This window comes from Rutidosis leptorrhynchoides, chromosome 4 (assembly GCF_046630445.1).
Source record: "Rutidosis leptorrhynchoides isolate AG116_Rl617_1_P2 chromosome 4, CSIRO_AGI_Rlap_v1, whole genome shotgun sequence".
NCBI classification, from domain to species: Eukaryota; Viridiplantae; Streptophyta; class Magnoliopsida; order Asterales; family Asteraceae; genus Rutidosis; species Rutidosis leptorrhynchoides.
The window spans coordinates 179,328,728-179,344,283 of NC_092336.1; the positions used below are offsets into that span (position 1 = coordinate 179,328,728).

General features: G+C 32.0%; 1 long non-coding RNA gene across 3 annotated transcripts; it reads left to right on the plus strand.

The window, feature by feature from the left end:
• The first annotated feature begins 6,329 nt into the window (after positions 1-6,329).
• On the plus strand, positions 6,330-8,981 carry LOC139841324 (uncharacterized). 3 transcript variants are annotated; one of them, XR_011757407.1, is made up of 8 exons: positions 6,333-6,596; positions 6,690-6,832; positions 6,930-7,040; positions 7,175-7,202; positions 7,634-7,795; positions 7,909-7,976; positions 8,427-8,499; positions 8,709-8,981. It is a non-coding gene; the product is annotated as an uncharacterized lncRNA (long non-coding RNA). The 3 variants fall into 3 exon arrangements; XR_011757405.1 differs by having other exon boundaries at positions 6,330-6,596; positions 6,930-7,202; XR_011757406.1 differs by having other exon boundaries at positions 6,330-6,596; positions 6,930-7,202; positions 8,730-8,981.
• Positions 8,982-15,556: the final 6,575 nt, after the last annotated feature.

Sequence of the window (15,556 nt, forward strand, 5' to 3'; positions counted from 1 at the left end):
AAATTTAACACAGTAGGATAGCTGTTGGTAACCAAATTCGTACGATTCCTCACCTTTATGCTTTATTTAATTAATATCAATAATTATATAAATAATAATAATAATAATAATTATATTAATAATAACAATATTGTATAATGTTAAAGAAATGATAATTGTTACATTTATTAATGATAATAATAATAGATTGTATTATTTTCTAACTATAATAATAATAAGGATTTTAAATAGTAATAACATTAATATCACAAATTACAAGTATTATATTTTATATCTATAATAAATAATAATAACATTCATACTTCTCATATTGATATTAATACTAATATTTATTTCAATGAGAGTAATAATAATATAGTAACTATATTTTAACTTGTAATTACTTTTAATGTAGTAATATTACAATTTATTAATTATGTAATACTTATCTTATATAATCACATATTTGAATATATATATATATATATATATATATATATATATATATATATATATATATATATATATATATATATATATATATATATATATATATATATATATATATATATATATATATATATATATATATATATATATATATATATATATATATATATATATATATATATATATATATATATATATATATATCATCTATATATTTTATCAATATACATATAGTAATAATTATGTTTATATATAATATGTATATTCAAACTACTATAATTATGTTTTACAAATCCAAATTCATTACTTAGATAGATGTATCAATTATATATATCAAAACAATTTTAAATTCAAAGTATGACTTTATACAATTTACACTTTGTTACTCGTTTGAAAAATTATGTTCGAAATCAAATAAGTAACAAGTTTTAGTTATTTATCCTTCTTAATAACTAAATCACATATTAGTTCTCTATTATATTAATTTTACAATATCTAATTATGTATATGTATAGTTACTTACATGTATATTTCTATTTGCATTTATAGATTCGTGAATCGTCGAAAACAGTTAAAGGTCAATTGAATATATGAAACAGTTCAAAATTTTCGAGACTCAACTTTATAGACTTTGCTTATCGTGTCGAAATCATATAAAGATTCAGGTTTAAATTTGATCGGAAATTCTCGGGTCGTCACATAATGCGCATAATAATATCCCCAAAACAGAACATCTCGTCTGTATAATAATCATATAAACTTCGAAGTACTAAACACCACGCCCACTAGTTCTTCCGTCTAGTGAACATTCTGGGTGGGGGTGTTAAACCCGGTAGCTACCTTTAGGATTCGCGTCAATTAGGCGTGCACTAATTCTCAAAATTAGTGATGTTCCCTAATTCTTAGGTTACCAAGCAATAATAATCAGGGGAAAAATATTCATATCAATTGTGGCAATTATCACGTCCACATAATTCAATGGTGGCAATTAGCACGTCCACATAATTCATTCGAGGAATGTTTTGCTTGTGTCTATCTCGTCAAACATTTATAAAAGCATTTCATGTATTCGCAGTTCAAAATATATTTCAAAAGCATTTAATAAGGCAGTTGTAAAAGCAGCGCATGTATTCTCAGTTCCAAAAATGTAAAGAGTAAAAGGGAGCAAATGAACTCACCATACTATATTTTGTAGTAAAAATACATATGCCATCATTTATCAAGTGTAGGGTTGACCTCGGATTCACGAACCTATATTGTTTATATATATATTAACACATATAATTAACATTTAATAAAAATCAAACCCGTTTCTACATATTAATTATATCTTACTTATTTAAAATAGTAATACAATATTTATATAGTTATCATATATATTTGATATATTTTTATATAAACAACTTTTGGTTTGTTAAAATAATAATTTTAGTAATACTAAAACAGTATTGATAATAATAATATTTAGGTTTTATAATGAAATATTAATTTTTGATAATAATAATACTAGTTATTTTATTTGTAGTAATCATAATAATGATAATAATAATATATTGAAATTAATGATACTTATAATAATGATAATACTAGGAATAAAAATAATAATAATAACAATATTAATAATAATGATAAAGTTATGTTTAATGATAAAAATAAAAAAATAATAATAATAATAATAAGAGTAGTCATAATACTACCTCACATGAAAAAGCTCCAAAAAGAAAAATGACTGCCCATGCTCGGGCTCGAACCCTAGACCTCTTGCTAATCCAATAACATCTCAAACCTGCTGCTCTGCCATTGTCTTTCTGTTTTAACTTATAACTTAATTGTTTTTAACTCGTGTCTTTCTATTCTCCTTATTCGTTAACATAGATCGACCAGGGTAATACCCATTAATAAAACCAAAATGCTGTAACTCATAACCATCTAACCAAACCCAATTTCAAAGGCCCTAGTTTTGCAGCCCAACTATCAAATTAACTTGGCCCAAGTTTAATTGAAATTTATGATCTTTTAGAAAGAATTCGAAGGGTGAGCTGGGCAACAGAAATATTGGAATTGCAGATGTCTTCATGTCGCTCCATCATGCATCACATACACTTAAATTTTGTGGTCGGCTATTTTGGATTACTAGTCCCACTTGTTAAACTATTTTACGAATAATACTACCCCAATATGCAATACACTCATAATCGATTTTTGTCTCATCATTAGTTCACAACCTTATTCTAATCAAAGTGGTGTTCAATCAATTTAATCATGGCAAGCAACAATCTCAACTACCCACTCCACAAATCACGGTCCCTATTCAAAGCATACAAAAATATATACGGTTTCTTTTCTTAAATCAAATCGTGGGGCACCATGACACAAGTTGCCAACATGAATTGATGGAATTTTCTGTAGGTGGAAATATAATAACCGAAATAAATAGAAACAAAAGGTAGTGGTTCGGTTTACTTTATTGTACATCATCATTTATATATTCCAATGGATCATTATCTTTCTCGTTATTTAGTAGAAACAGGAAGAGAAATTTTAAACGCAGCTGTGACGGTTTAACGAGTTGAGTGGTGATATTTGGGTCTGCGTGTGAAGCTTTGACAGAAACCAAACACTTGCAGCAGGTAATAATAATTTAGTGGGTTTAGTGGTGGTTTAAATGGGTTAGAAAACGAAGATAAAGAAAGAATTATAGAGAGAGAGCTGGTGAGGGAGAGAGAGTAAAGTGTGGTGATAATAAACAATGATGATTCATCATGGTTGCTAGTTCACAGTGGAAAAGATTGAGGGTGTACGACAAGAAGTAAGCAGTAACAACATTCGGTTGTAACAGGTATCGAGTAAAAATAAAATATAATTCGAGCAGGAGTATGAATGGTAGTCCAAGAAGAAGATGAGTAGTACCAGTTTACAACAATAGCCATTTGAGCTGCAGTTTGTTTATTCGATAATGATGGATGATGATAGTTCTAATGGTAGTGGTTTATAACGGGTTAAAGCCAAACAGAAAGTGGATGTTGTAGCAGTCACCATTGTAATCGAATAACAGGTGTAGTAGTTTATCCCCTAGTTCGTCCATGGTGATGATTATCACGATGAAGAAATAACAAGAAATAAGTGGTGGTTGTGATTGGATGATCATTCGATCTAAACCGAAATAAATTCATTAGTAGTAGCAGATGTTAACGGTTTAAAGAAGGTAAGGTTGTTGGTGATGAAAGGTGAACGAATTACTAAGTACATAATTGGATTGTTTTATATATCAATGTGGATAATTGGATTAGTCAGACAACGAGTACAGAAAATAAGTAAAAAGAATTCAAGTTGAATCGTGATTGATAACTGAATTTACTGGGTGTTGTATTGTAGTGATTTGGAGTCGACAAGCAAAATATTCATGAACAGGAGATGATGCAAAAGTCTCAAAAATCAGATTGTGATATCTTACAGAATCAAGCCTTATATCTGATTTTACATAAATAAATATATTAATAATAGTAATATTAATAATAATAATAATAATAATAATAATAATTATAATAATAATAATAGTTTATAATAATCCTAACAACTACTAATAATAAAATAAAATAACTATTAATAACACTCTTAAATATGATATTATTAATGATAATAATAATTTGTATTATTTTCTAATACTAATAATGATAATGATAATAATAATACTTCATAATAAATGATAATGGTAATAATAATATTTAATAACAATACTAATAAAAATTATAATTACTAATTATAATAATAATGATTTTAATAATGACAATAATAATATTAGTAATTATAAGACTTTACATGTATTAACCTTTATATTTATATATAAAAAAATAATTTAACAAATTGTGATATTAGCATTTAGGTTTGTAATAATAATGGAAGTACTAATAATATTAGTATAACAATTATACTTTTAAACTTGTAATTGATTTGATGTAATATTTAATAGGTTTGTAATATACATAATATCTTTTATCAAATATTGAATGTTTATAATTATATATATATATATATATATATATATATATATATATATATATATATATATATATATATATATATATACACCATTATTTATATAAATAGATATCATAAATATGAATATTCATAGCAATTTAATTATTCTGTTCATTAGTTTATATTTTTACTTTTAATTGATTAAATTTTATTACTTCTAATTATTATATATACTTTTGTTTATATTTATATATACATATATATATATATATATATATATATATATATATATATATATATATATATACTCATGTACATATATACACTTATTTATATAACTATATATATTTATTTGTAACGAATTGTTCGTGAATCGTCGGTAATGGTCGAAGGTAATTGCATACATGAACATAGTTTACAAATTTTAATATTCAACATTACAGACTTTGCTTATCGTGTCGAAATCGCATTAAGATTAAGTTTAAATTTGGTCGGAAATCTCCGGGTCGTCACATGTAAGGGGCCGAACGGGAGAAGTTTGGAGAATTCGTAAAAGATATGTAATTGGTTTGACCGGCAACTGGTTGTGATGTTTCACTTCTTTGTTTTGATTCTTGTTGTGCTTTGGTTGTAGTTTTTGTGTTTTTTTTGTTTGCTAGTTAATTCTTAGCTTGGTTCATTTTGTTGTATTTGTTTTGTCATGCTCGTTGGATTCTTGGATTCTCTCGGTTGTAATTGGGGCTTCATTTTTTTTATGAAGTATTCCATATTTTTTTTAGAATGGCAATTTGGGCATCAAATCTTCTCATTTGCTACCTACTCACCCATTAAGAAGAACCTCCTCGCATCCATTGCGCAAAGCATACCCGGAATGCTTTAGGCTAACTGCTTGACACGCACAGAGTGAAGGATACAAGAGACACAACGTTGGAGAAAACTACCCCCCAGAATTTAAACCTGCACCTATTTTTTCAAGGATACAAGTCCAGAACCAACTGAAATTTTTTACCACTTAACAAATAGTTCGGTGGTAGTTTTCCATATTAGTTATATGAAGTTTTCGTTTTTTCCGCTAAAAAACTACTCAGTTTGTTCGTAATTCCTTTAAACAAAATGAAATGAATTTATGCATGCCAACAATAATGTTAATTATGATATTTGAAACAATTTGTAACTAATACAAATAATAACAAATACCCACTATGTAAGGTGTAAGATATGGAAATATGAGATGTATTTAAACTTGAAAAATGAAAAATCTCTACCTTGATATGTTGTAATCTTTGTGTTAAGAACGAGTATAGAAAGCCCGCGCTTCGCTGCGGGGTGATTTTTGTCTGTTAATGGTCGATTAACTATACGTAAAAACGGTTAACGGTTAGTTAATTGAACGTTTAAAGAAAAGGAATGAAAAGAGAGGTGGATAAATAAGTGGAAAAAATATGTCGGTTAACGATTCATTAATGGACGCTTTAGGTTTATGGATCTCCGCATTCATATAGGGAAGCTGCACGTTTGTTTGGATCGCCTTCATAAATAAAGTTTAAGTAATACAATAAAAATACTTTAATGGATATCCAAACACTACTAAAGAATTCATTATGCTTCAATAAATAGATGGCTAATTCAAAATTGTAAAAAAAAAAAAAAAATTGTAATAAAAAGAAATTTAGGTCTTAATGTATATTATTTTGAGCCAAACTCATCTATTCTATTCTTATATTTGTCTAAAAAAGTGATGTCATAAAAAGTCTTCCCCTTGCTTAAAAAAAATAAAAATAAAAAAAGAAAAAAAACTAGAGCTTTTGCTAATGTCATCAAAGAGTGATTATTTTTAATTAAATAAAATTACTACAACTAGTAAAAGGCTAACAAAGATTGGGAGAAAAAAAAAATACCGATAAACATATCTCTGGCTTGCACGCTTGAAAGAAGGATACAGCAGCCTTTTATCTTGGAAAAGTAATTTTATGCACGCTATAGATTTGATGCTCTACAGTCAAAAATCACATATTTCAAATATCTATTGTTTCTTCATCTTCTTCTATCATTTTCAAATTCTCTTAAATCTTTGATTCAATTGAAGGCGCTGGATTAACAAATCTTTTACAAATCTGATTACGATACGAGCAATCAGAAAACTTATTTTGATTTCTTGCCCTAATTCCGATAAACACACGTTCTATGAGGTAACAATTTTTCATCCATCTTCTTCAATCTTTGTACCTGTTGGATCTTTGAATGAAATTGATGAGGTAACAATTTTCTTCATCTTCATTTAGGTATTGAAATTGATTCATGCTTATGGAAATGGTTCAAATTAGGGTTCATAATCAATTGAATTGGTTCATAAAATACAAATTAGGGTTCATAATCAATTGAATTGGTACCAGAAAATTATTGCAGCGTCTGCCATGGTGTTCAAGTATGATTCTTAATCTCTTTTTATTCATTCATACTAAATCATCAATATTTATATTTGTAACTTCTGAATCAGTTTGAGTTGTTTGATTTTTATTCAGTGTGCAGATAAGAAGATGAGTAATGACTAAGTGATGAAGAATTTAGAGTAGGTAAATATTTAACAGAAGTGGATAACAGAATTGGAGTGATGAACCGGTCTTCCTTATCAGGTAGCTTTTGTTTTTCATATTTTTGCTGATTTATAAATTTTATTCATGCTTCTATTTTCGTACATTGTTTGTGGTTCACAATTTTTTTCAGTGATTCTTAAATCCAAAATATTCTTCAAAATTATGTTTGCAAGGTATACGAGGAGAGAGGCTAAAAGAAAGGTTAGTTTTTTTTATTGAATATGAACATGATGCACACCACATGTTTGATGAAATGTCTACACCAAAAGAGGTAAAGGTGAATTTGGTGTTGTAGGTTAACTATTTGGTAATTAGTAAAACTTCACCCAAAAGCAAGTGGTTGGATGAAAGTTTCAAATTTTTTATAATATATTGGTTTGTTCTCGATTTACTTTTTAAGAACTTGAATGATAAAACTTCAGTTAAAACTTAAAACAGCTGAAATTGATTCTGAAGATGGCTGGCCAAATTAACCATGATATAACATTGATAGTTGTTTCATGTTTATGATGTACAACGATTTCAAATCTGCATTTATATGACATTGATAGTTGTTTCATGTTTCTCATGTTTCTAATTTAATGTTTGCTTGCTTTATATCGATAATTTTTATAACCGACATCTTTTTTCAGAGTTATGTTGATGCATTGTTGAACTACACTCCTTAAAGAATGGTGAAATTTTAAGCAGTTACATAACACTTCAGCTAAAGAACTTAATCGGTTTTTGTTACACTTGGGCTGTTGTAATATCTTTGTAGATTTGGAGATTGAGGACCAATGCCAAACGTGCAGGTGATTTTTATTCCTTTTTTTTCATAGATAAGGTATAACAATACTTATGTGAAATTGTACATTTGTATCACTTCCATACAGTATTGTCTAAAATGACCAATGGTAACCTGCAGGCACTTCAACAAAGGCTGTTTGTAGAGGCGTTGTTGACACATAGAACAAATATACGGTTATAAAAAAGGTATGTGCTTCAGCTTATGGGTTTTGATGTGAGTTTGGAAAGTGATCATGTAAAAGTAACATAGCTGAAGCAAGACAGGATTATAAAGCTTTTGTGAGAAATGTGCTTCAGTGTATAACAAAGAAAAAATTTGATGAATATTATGGTTGGCCTTATATGGCAACTGAAACCAGTTGAGAAGGGTTTTTAGAATTGAACTATGTGCTTACCATGGAGTCTTTACTTCATAACAATAGACTCAGATTCTGATGTGTGTAGTGCAAATATATGATTTTTATTTCCTAAAAATTGGTTTTTTTGCATATTATAGATCTGGACTATAAGAAATGTTTGGATTTGAAGACTCTTTTGAATATGATATTGATTTTGTTATATTAAGGCTTTTAGTGGTCTATTTATTTTATAGGAGTATAAATTATGTTATTTATAATAATTATTTGAAATTCTTAGTTATCGATGTGCGGCAATTTGGAATGCTAAACATATTTCATCCAATCTTTTGATCAAAATTGAGTTCCTCCAGGTACTTGACACAGTCACCATCCACCCATCTTAGAATGTATTACGGTGTATTTATTTTATATTAAAAAAATTTTTCTCATATACACGAGGTTGATCCGTTGATGTTATTCAACCTTTTTATATTGGATTTAAAGTTAAGGTTTCAGTAAAATTATTTGGTTGATTACAAACTGTAATATAATTTTAGTTTTTTATTTTTATGGTAAGCAGGAAAGCAAATGTTTGGTTTAGGGATGGGTAATGGCAAGGAAATGGTGGTGCTGGTACAATTTTAACACTTACAAGATTTGTATGTCCTTATGGTGACAGAAGTGTTTACTTAAGTATTTTTCTTTTACAGGGTAAGATTTTTATTATCATGTCATTTTTGACTTATTTAGTTGCATTAAAAAGTGTTTATGATAATGTATATATAAATATAAGTGAATAGACTTAATGGTTTTTTTCTACTTGATGATATATCTGTATGTGCATTTTGTAAAGGTTGAGGGTTGTCCTCATTTTAACTTGCTGCATATCTTGAGGTTTTAATATTACATTCAGATAGACATGTTTTAATGTTCTTTTTGTCCTCTTAAATCATAGCTCTACCCATTTCATGAACAAAAATTTGAAATAATAGTCATATGTTTTGACCCGTTTGAACTTATCTATTATTTTATTATTATTTATTATTATATTATATATTATATATTATATTATATTATATATTCTATTAAAAGGGGATAAGAATGATGTCATTACAACTTACTTGCAAATACATTCATATGCAACTTCCTTGGAAGTTGAAGGTTAGGATATTGAGTTTTTGTCGAATTGACGAATTATGCTATTTTATCTACATGTTGATTATAAGATTCACATTTTGATTAAATAATATTCGTCAACTATAACATATCATTTCCTGATTTTTCTTTAAAATCCCGTGAGTTTACGGGTATTTGCACTAGTTTTAAGAAAACAAATACTCTAAAATCTAAATCCACTCCATTCCCTTAAAATCCTTATTTGTTGAGCGTCTCTGTCCCTTTTTTATTAACCCTAATTAATTTTTATTAACCCTAAATCAAAAAAAAAACCTTCAACCCAAATATTCACGCTTCTGCCTCGTCGCTTCTGCCTCGTCGCTGCTGCCATAACTCTGCCGAAGCCATCCAACTCTGGCCGCCTCCTTCTACCAACTAACTCCGACTACGACGCACCTCCGTCTACCAACCCAACTCCGTCAATGATCTCCGCTGATGTGCGCGATCTTTACCCAAGTTGTGATTAAAGTCTTACATTTAAAGTGGTGAGTAACATAAATAGTCGGTGTTAATGTACCAACTCAACAACTACTAAAATGAGAATAGATCACACTCATTTTTTGACTCCTTTTATAATCTTTATTCAATAGAAAATTGTAACTGTACGTTTTTATTTTATAATCGAATTCTTATTTAATTTATTTATCCCACGTATTAGAAGAGAAGCAATCTGCAGTCGTTTTGCCGGAATCGTCTTCTCCGGTGTCTTGTTTGGCCGGGAATCAGCCGGCACTGGTTTCTAGCCGGAGTTCCTGTAGGCGATTTCGGATAGGTGGTGGTCGGAGTTTGAAGTTTGTGGTGCCCGGTGGTTGAAGGATGTTGGAAGTGGTGGTGGTTTTGGCTTTCGGTAATGATGTTGGTGAGGTTGACATTGAGAGTGAATGGTGGCGGTGGTTGGATGTTGGTTGCGATGGTGGTAGGAGGCTGATGGTGGTGGGTTGGTGGTGTTGGCAGGTGGCAGGCTAATTGTGACCACCCGGAAATTTCCGACCAAATTTAAACTTAATCTTTATATGATTTCGACACGATAAGCAAAGTCTGTAAGGTTAAGTCTCAAAATTTTTGAACTATATTCATTTATGCAATTACCCTTCGACTGTTCTCGATGATTCACGAACAACTATTTGTAAATAGATACATATATATTTAAAAATATAAATATATATATTAATTTGAAATATAATTTGAAATATTATATTATTTAGTTATTAGAATTAATTGTGTAAAATAAAATAATACAAGATATGATAAAATTTATTATTAAAATGAATCTATTTATAGATATAAAAGTTTATTGAATACATTTATTAATCAATTGTGTTACTCGGTTGACGTATCGTTAGTGTTCTTATAAATCTAATACGAAATTATGAAGATTTAAAATGAAAGTTGAATCGTAAATTGATTACGAAGACTTTAGGTTTGATAGAAATATTTTTTTTTTCATTTTAGTTTAAATTATAATACTCCGTACATATTATTTGGAACTAAAAATTAATATTAGACGCACCCTTTTGATCAGGTTTCAAACATTTAATGACCAAAATAAATAAATATAGTTAATTTAAAAATTTAAAATTTTTAGGAACGCTTTTATATTTTAATTGTTTAGCAATGGACCACGATATAACACACAAACATACGGCTGCTAAGTATTCTAATCAATTGAGTTAGTATTGTTTGCCCACATGTTACTTGATTTATATTATTAATTATTATTATTTTATTATATATATATATATATATATATATATATATATATATATATATATATATATATATATATATATATATATATATTGATATTGATGTACAATCATATTCCATTATCACCAACTCTTTTGATCTCTTTCCCTTGTTACTCGACCAACTACAGAGTACAACTTATTACTATTAGCTTCCTACTTCTAGTTCTACTATTTTTTTTTCCTGCCATCACCTACGAGTACTAGTGCTTTGCTTTCGTTTGAACAAGGCTAAAGCAACTGCTACTGCTCTCTTATTGTGTTCTACTGCAAAACCGAGGCTTTGTATGTGGCTTGTGATGTTCGAAAAGCTGCTGCTAATTTTTTTTTTTTTTTTTTTTGCTTGGCCAGAAACCCACATCAAACAAACCCACACGTTAGCATGTTTTAACATCGAACAATCGAACCACTCTTGCTAACGAACGACTGATTGCTATCTTCTGTTTAAATCACAAAACCAAACCCATCAACTTTGAACGAAACCCACTTGTCTCCTCCGATCATCAACACCATCCTATCCGGTTTATTATATTTTTTTGCTATTCGGTTTACTATGCTGGGTCTCGGTTTCTGATGGTAAACGCTAACGATGATGAATCAGCTTGCTTTCTGTTCGACGATATGATGATGACGGATGAATTGTAAGATGATGAAGAAGATATATTGACAGATAATACGAGTTAATAGTTTTTAAGGATAGATAATTTCAGAAATATAGCTTGCAGCTCAATGGTATGGGACTGTGAGGGGTAAGTGTGAGGTTGCAGGTTCAACCAGCAGCGAGCAATTATTTTTTTTAAAGCCTTTTAAGATAGCTTTTATTATTATTATTATTATTATTATTATTATTGTTATTGTTATTATTATTATTATTGTTATTGTTATGTTATGTTATTATTATTATTATTATTATTATTATTATTATTATTATAATAAACTTAAAAGTATTAAAACTTACAAAAAATTAGTGGGGAGCCTAGAGACAATCTGGGCCCCCACACCTCTATCAATAGCAAAACCTATCCTAGTAAAAATATGAGCAGCAGCACCGGCACCAATATCATGCGCCATCGAACTCTTCTGAACCCGCTTTAGTAAAGAAACAGCATCTTTTTCTAATTCCCCAAGGGAAGAAAATGAGAAAGGAATGAAACCATAACCAATCGTCTGACAGCTAGATTCGTACTTGACCCGCTTCCGACGAGCCGCATCAACCACAGCACGTCCAGGGACAAAGTCAGAAAGCCCAGACTGTGTCAAAGGAGAAGACCCTGTCAGGTCAACACAAACATCGCGACCACAATCCCAGGAATAAAGTAACACATCTGCAGGTCTGAGGGCCCTGTCGTTCCCTCCAGACAACCCAATGTCAACCTCCTTTCTCGCTGAAATCCCAGATCGATAACAAACATCAACAAGGGAATCCCGAACAACATTATGTCGATGCTTAATACCCACCATACCAGCACAAGACACCGCGTGATCCCCGAAAATATCCCCAGTAAAAACCCTTGAACAGGCAGAGCATGCCGTCGAGATAGAGAACAATTGAACACCCAACCGGTAGCACAACACACATCGGTAAGTCTTTGCGTTCATCGTCTGACCCAACCCCAAAATAGGGACTGCCCTTAGCCAAGCAGAGGTGTGATCACCCTGCTGCGATTTCCATAAGGCCGATTGTCGGGGAGATAACGAAAAAGTGGATTCTGCAGAAGCGGTAACCTTTGTGAAATAAACATCTGCCAATTTCTTCATGAGTATTGGGGCAGCGACCTCACTCGGATTACCTAAAATATCAAACCCAACTGTTTTATTAAACAGACCCAATGCATCTTCAAAAGCACGACCAAGACCAACAATACTCGCATGACGTAGTAGCTTGGTCTGCAATCCAGCAGACTGTAATCGAGAAGCCAGAAAAGCATAATGACGAACATCTCCCGCAGAATAAACACCAAGCCCTCCAAATGAAAATGGCAAGGTGGCAAGCCGCCACTGCCAATCACCAAACCCAGGCCCTGAAGCAGTAACAATACGCTCCAAGGAAGATCGAAGGGCTCCATCGAAAGCGTGTTGAGCCGCCTCAAATATACTAGGAGGACAAGTACGCAAGGAAAAGTAGAGTTTAGAAACTCCCGTACATGCCCTAAGCAACAACAACTCACACTGAGGATCATCAAGCTTAGCAACCTTATCCATAAGCGCAATGGACTTGGTCACCCTTTGCATCACCAGTTCACTACTAAAACCAGGATCGGAACTTGCGGGGGCCCCAAGCAACTTAACACCATTTAAAGGCCGAGCAATATTAGGAGGAAAGACACCTACTTGCCTGCTGCGAGGGTCCTCCGTAGGCCAGAAAATTTCTGTTTTTTCAACGTTGAGATGCAGCCCAAAACGAGGCCCATCCTCCATAATCAAATGCAAAACCTTCCCCACCACCAAAGTGTCCCCAATAATAGTACCATCATCCAAATACCACGCCTGAAGACAAACCTCAAAATTATCTCTGATTTTAGAAACCAAGGGTTGTAGGACCAAAGCAAAAAGCAGCGGACCAAGGGGATCACCCTGTTGCACCCCCTGAGAAGACCATAATGTGTGGTTCCCATAATACAATCTGGCTGGATTAGAGTAGCAAAATTCAACCCACCGAGAAAGGCTCGGACAAAGGCGGCGAACTTCACGTAACATGACCGTACGATCAACTAGATTGAAGGCATTTCGAAAATCAACTAATAACATAGAGAGGCCAACATCAGAGCCACGATCCTCAATCAGCCGATTCACAGCATGAAGAATAGCCTCACCACCTGAAGAAACACCAACACCAAACTGAAGACCATCGAAGTAACTTCCCAAAGACTGGCCAACCATAGCAGCGCCAACCTTCGAAACAAGACGTCGCCAAACAGTACCCACAGCTATAGGACGAAGACCACCGCCGGGCTTGACAAGCGGTGTGAGGGGAGCACTAGCAATATACTCTCCTAATTCCATAGGGCACCTTCCAGCTAGAAAGAGATTAACGACTCCGGTAATAGAGCCAACCAACTCATCCGAGACTGCCACAGCAGCACCACTCAAGCAATCCATAAGGTGTTGTGCACGTAAACCATCCCTACCACATGAAGTGCCCCGAGGAAAACTTTTAATCTGGCCCAAAACAACAGCAGAAGTCGTAACGAGGTGAAGGTGATCAACCGTCATATCAGGCAAGGATGGAGCGATAGAAGAAGGGTGCTTAGACAGCAAGTCCGCCAGTGTGGCGTCATTATAAGGAGCAACGCCTGATGAAGAAAGAACACGAGCGGCAGCGGTGTAATGGCCATCACAAATCTTCCTACGACACTGCTTAATATTACGCTCTTCCAAATCAAGGACCTCATCATCAACCACTGACAACATAGGAGAATCCTCTGCCAAATACTCCCTCACAAGCTGTAAACTCCCACCCGCTGTCCCCCAAGAGCAAATAGCACGGGAAATATTCTCTTCCTGATGCCGACGCTTTATCGAAGACCTAGACTCACGACTACTCCGTGGCCGAAAGGTTTTAAGGGTACAAAGGGGTAACACCAACAAAGAGACCCAACTAGAAATGTCATCAGGCTTAAAGATCACCTTATCAAGAGCACCTTTCAAAACCCGAGAAAACCCCAAACGACACTTGGGAGGGATAGACTTAACCGTGCGAAACCCCTTAGAGAACAACTGATCCAGGAGAGCCACGTCAAAACCATCGTTATGATCACGCACCGAACCATCCTCAATACAAAGTCGAGCAGGAGAATAATAATGATACTAACATCATTGTTATTATAAGTATTATTGTTATTAATATCATTATTAGTAAAAGTAATAATAATGATACTAACAATAACGCATTAGCTACCGTTTTAGCTACCCTCGGTGAGAAATTTTTGCATTGCACGATGCATTAGCTACCGTTGTAAAATTATTTACGGTGAGAAATTTTTGCATTGCACGACGCATTAGCTACCGTTATTGAAATTATGTTGTATTAACTACCACGGTGAGATGATTTTGCATTGCACGACGCATTAGCTACCGTTGGAGAGTTATTTTGAAAGGTTTCGGTGTTCTTCATATGAATGATTTTACAACAGTGAGTAGACCTACACATATTGTTTACGAAATATGAGTATCTTGTGGTCTATTATATAATTGAAAATGAATGATTATGATAAACTAATGAACTCACCAACCTTTTGGTTGACACTTTAAAGCATGTTTATTCTCAGGTATTAAGGAAATCTTCCGCTGTGCATTTGCTCATTTTAAAGATATTACTTGAAGTCATTCATGGCATATTTCAAAAGACGTTGCATTCGAGTCGTTAAGTTCATCAAGATTGATAATAAGACATTCATAGTTTGGATATATTATGAGATAGTATGCATACATGTCATTTTTCGATGTAATGAAAGTTGTATTTTAAAAACGAATACAATGTTTGTAAAATGTATCATATAGAGGTCAA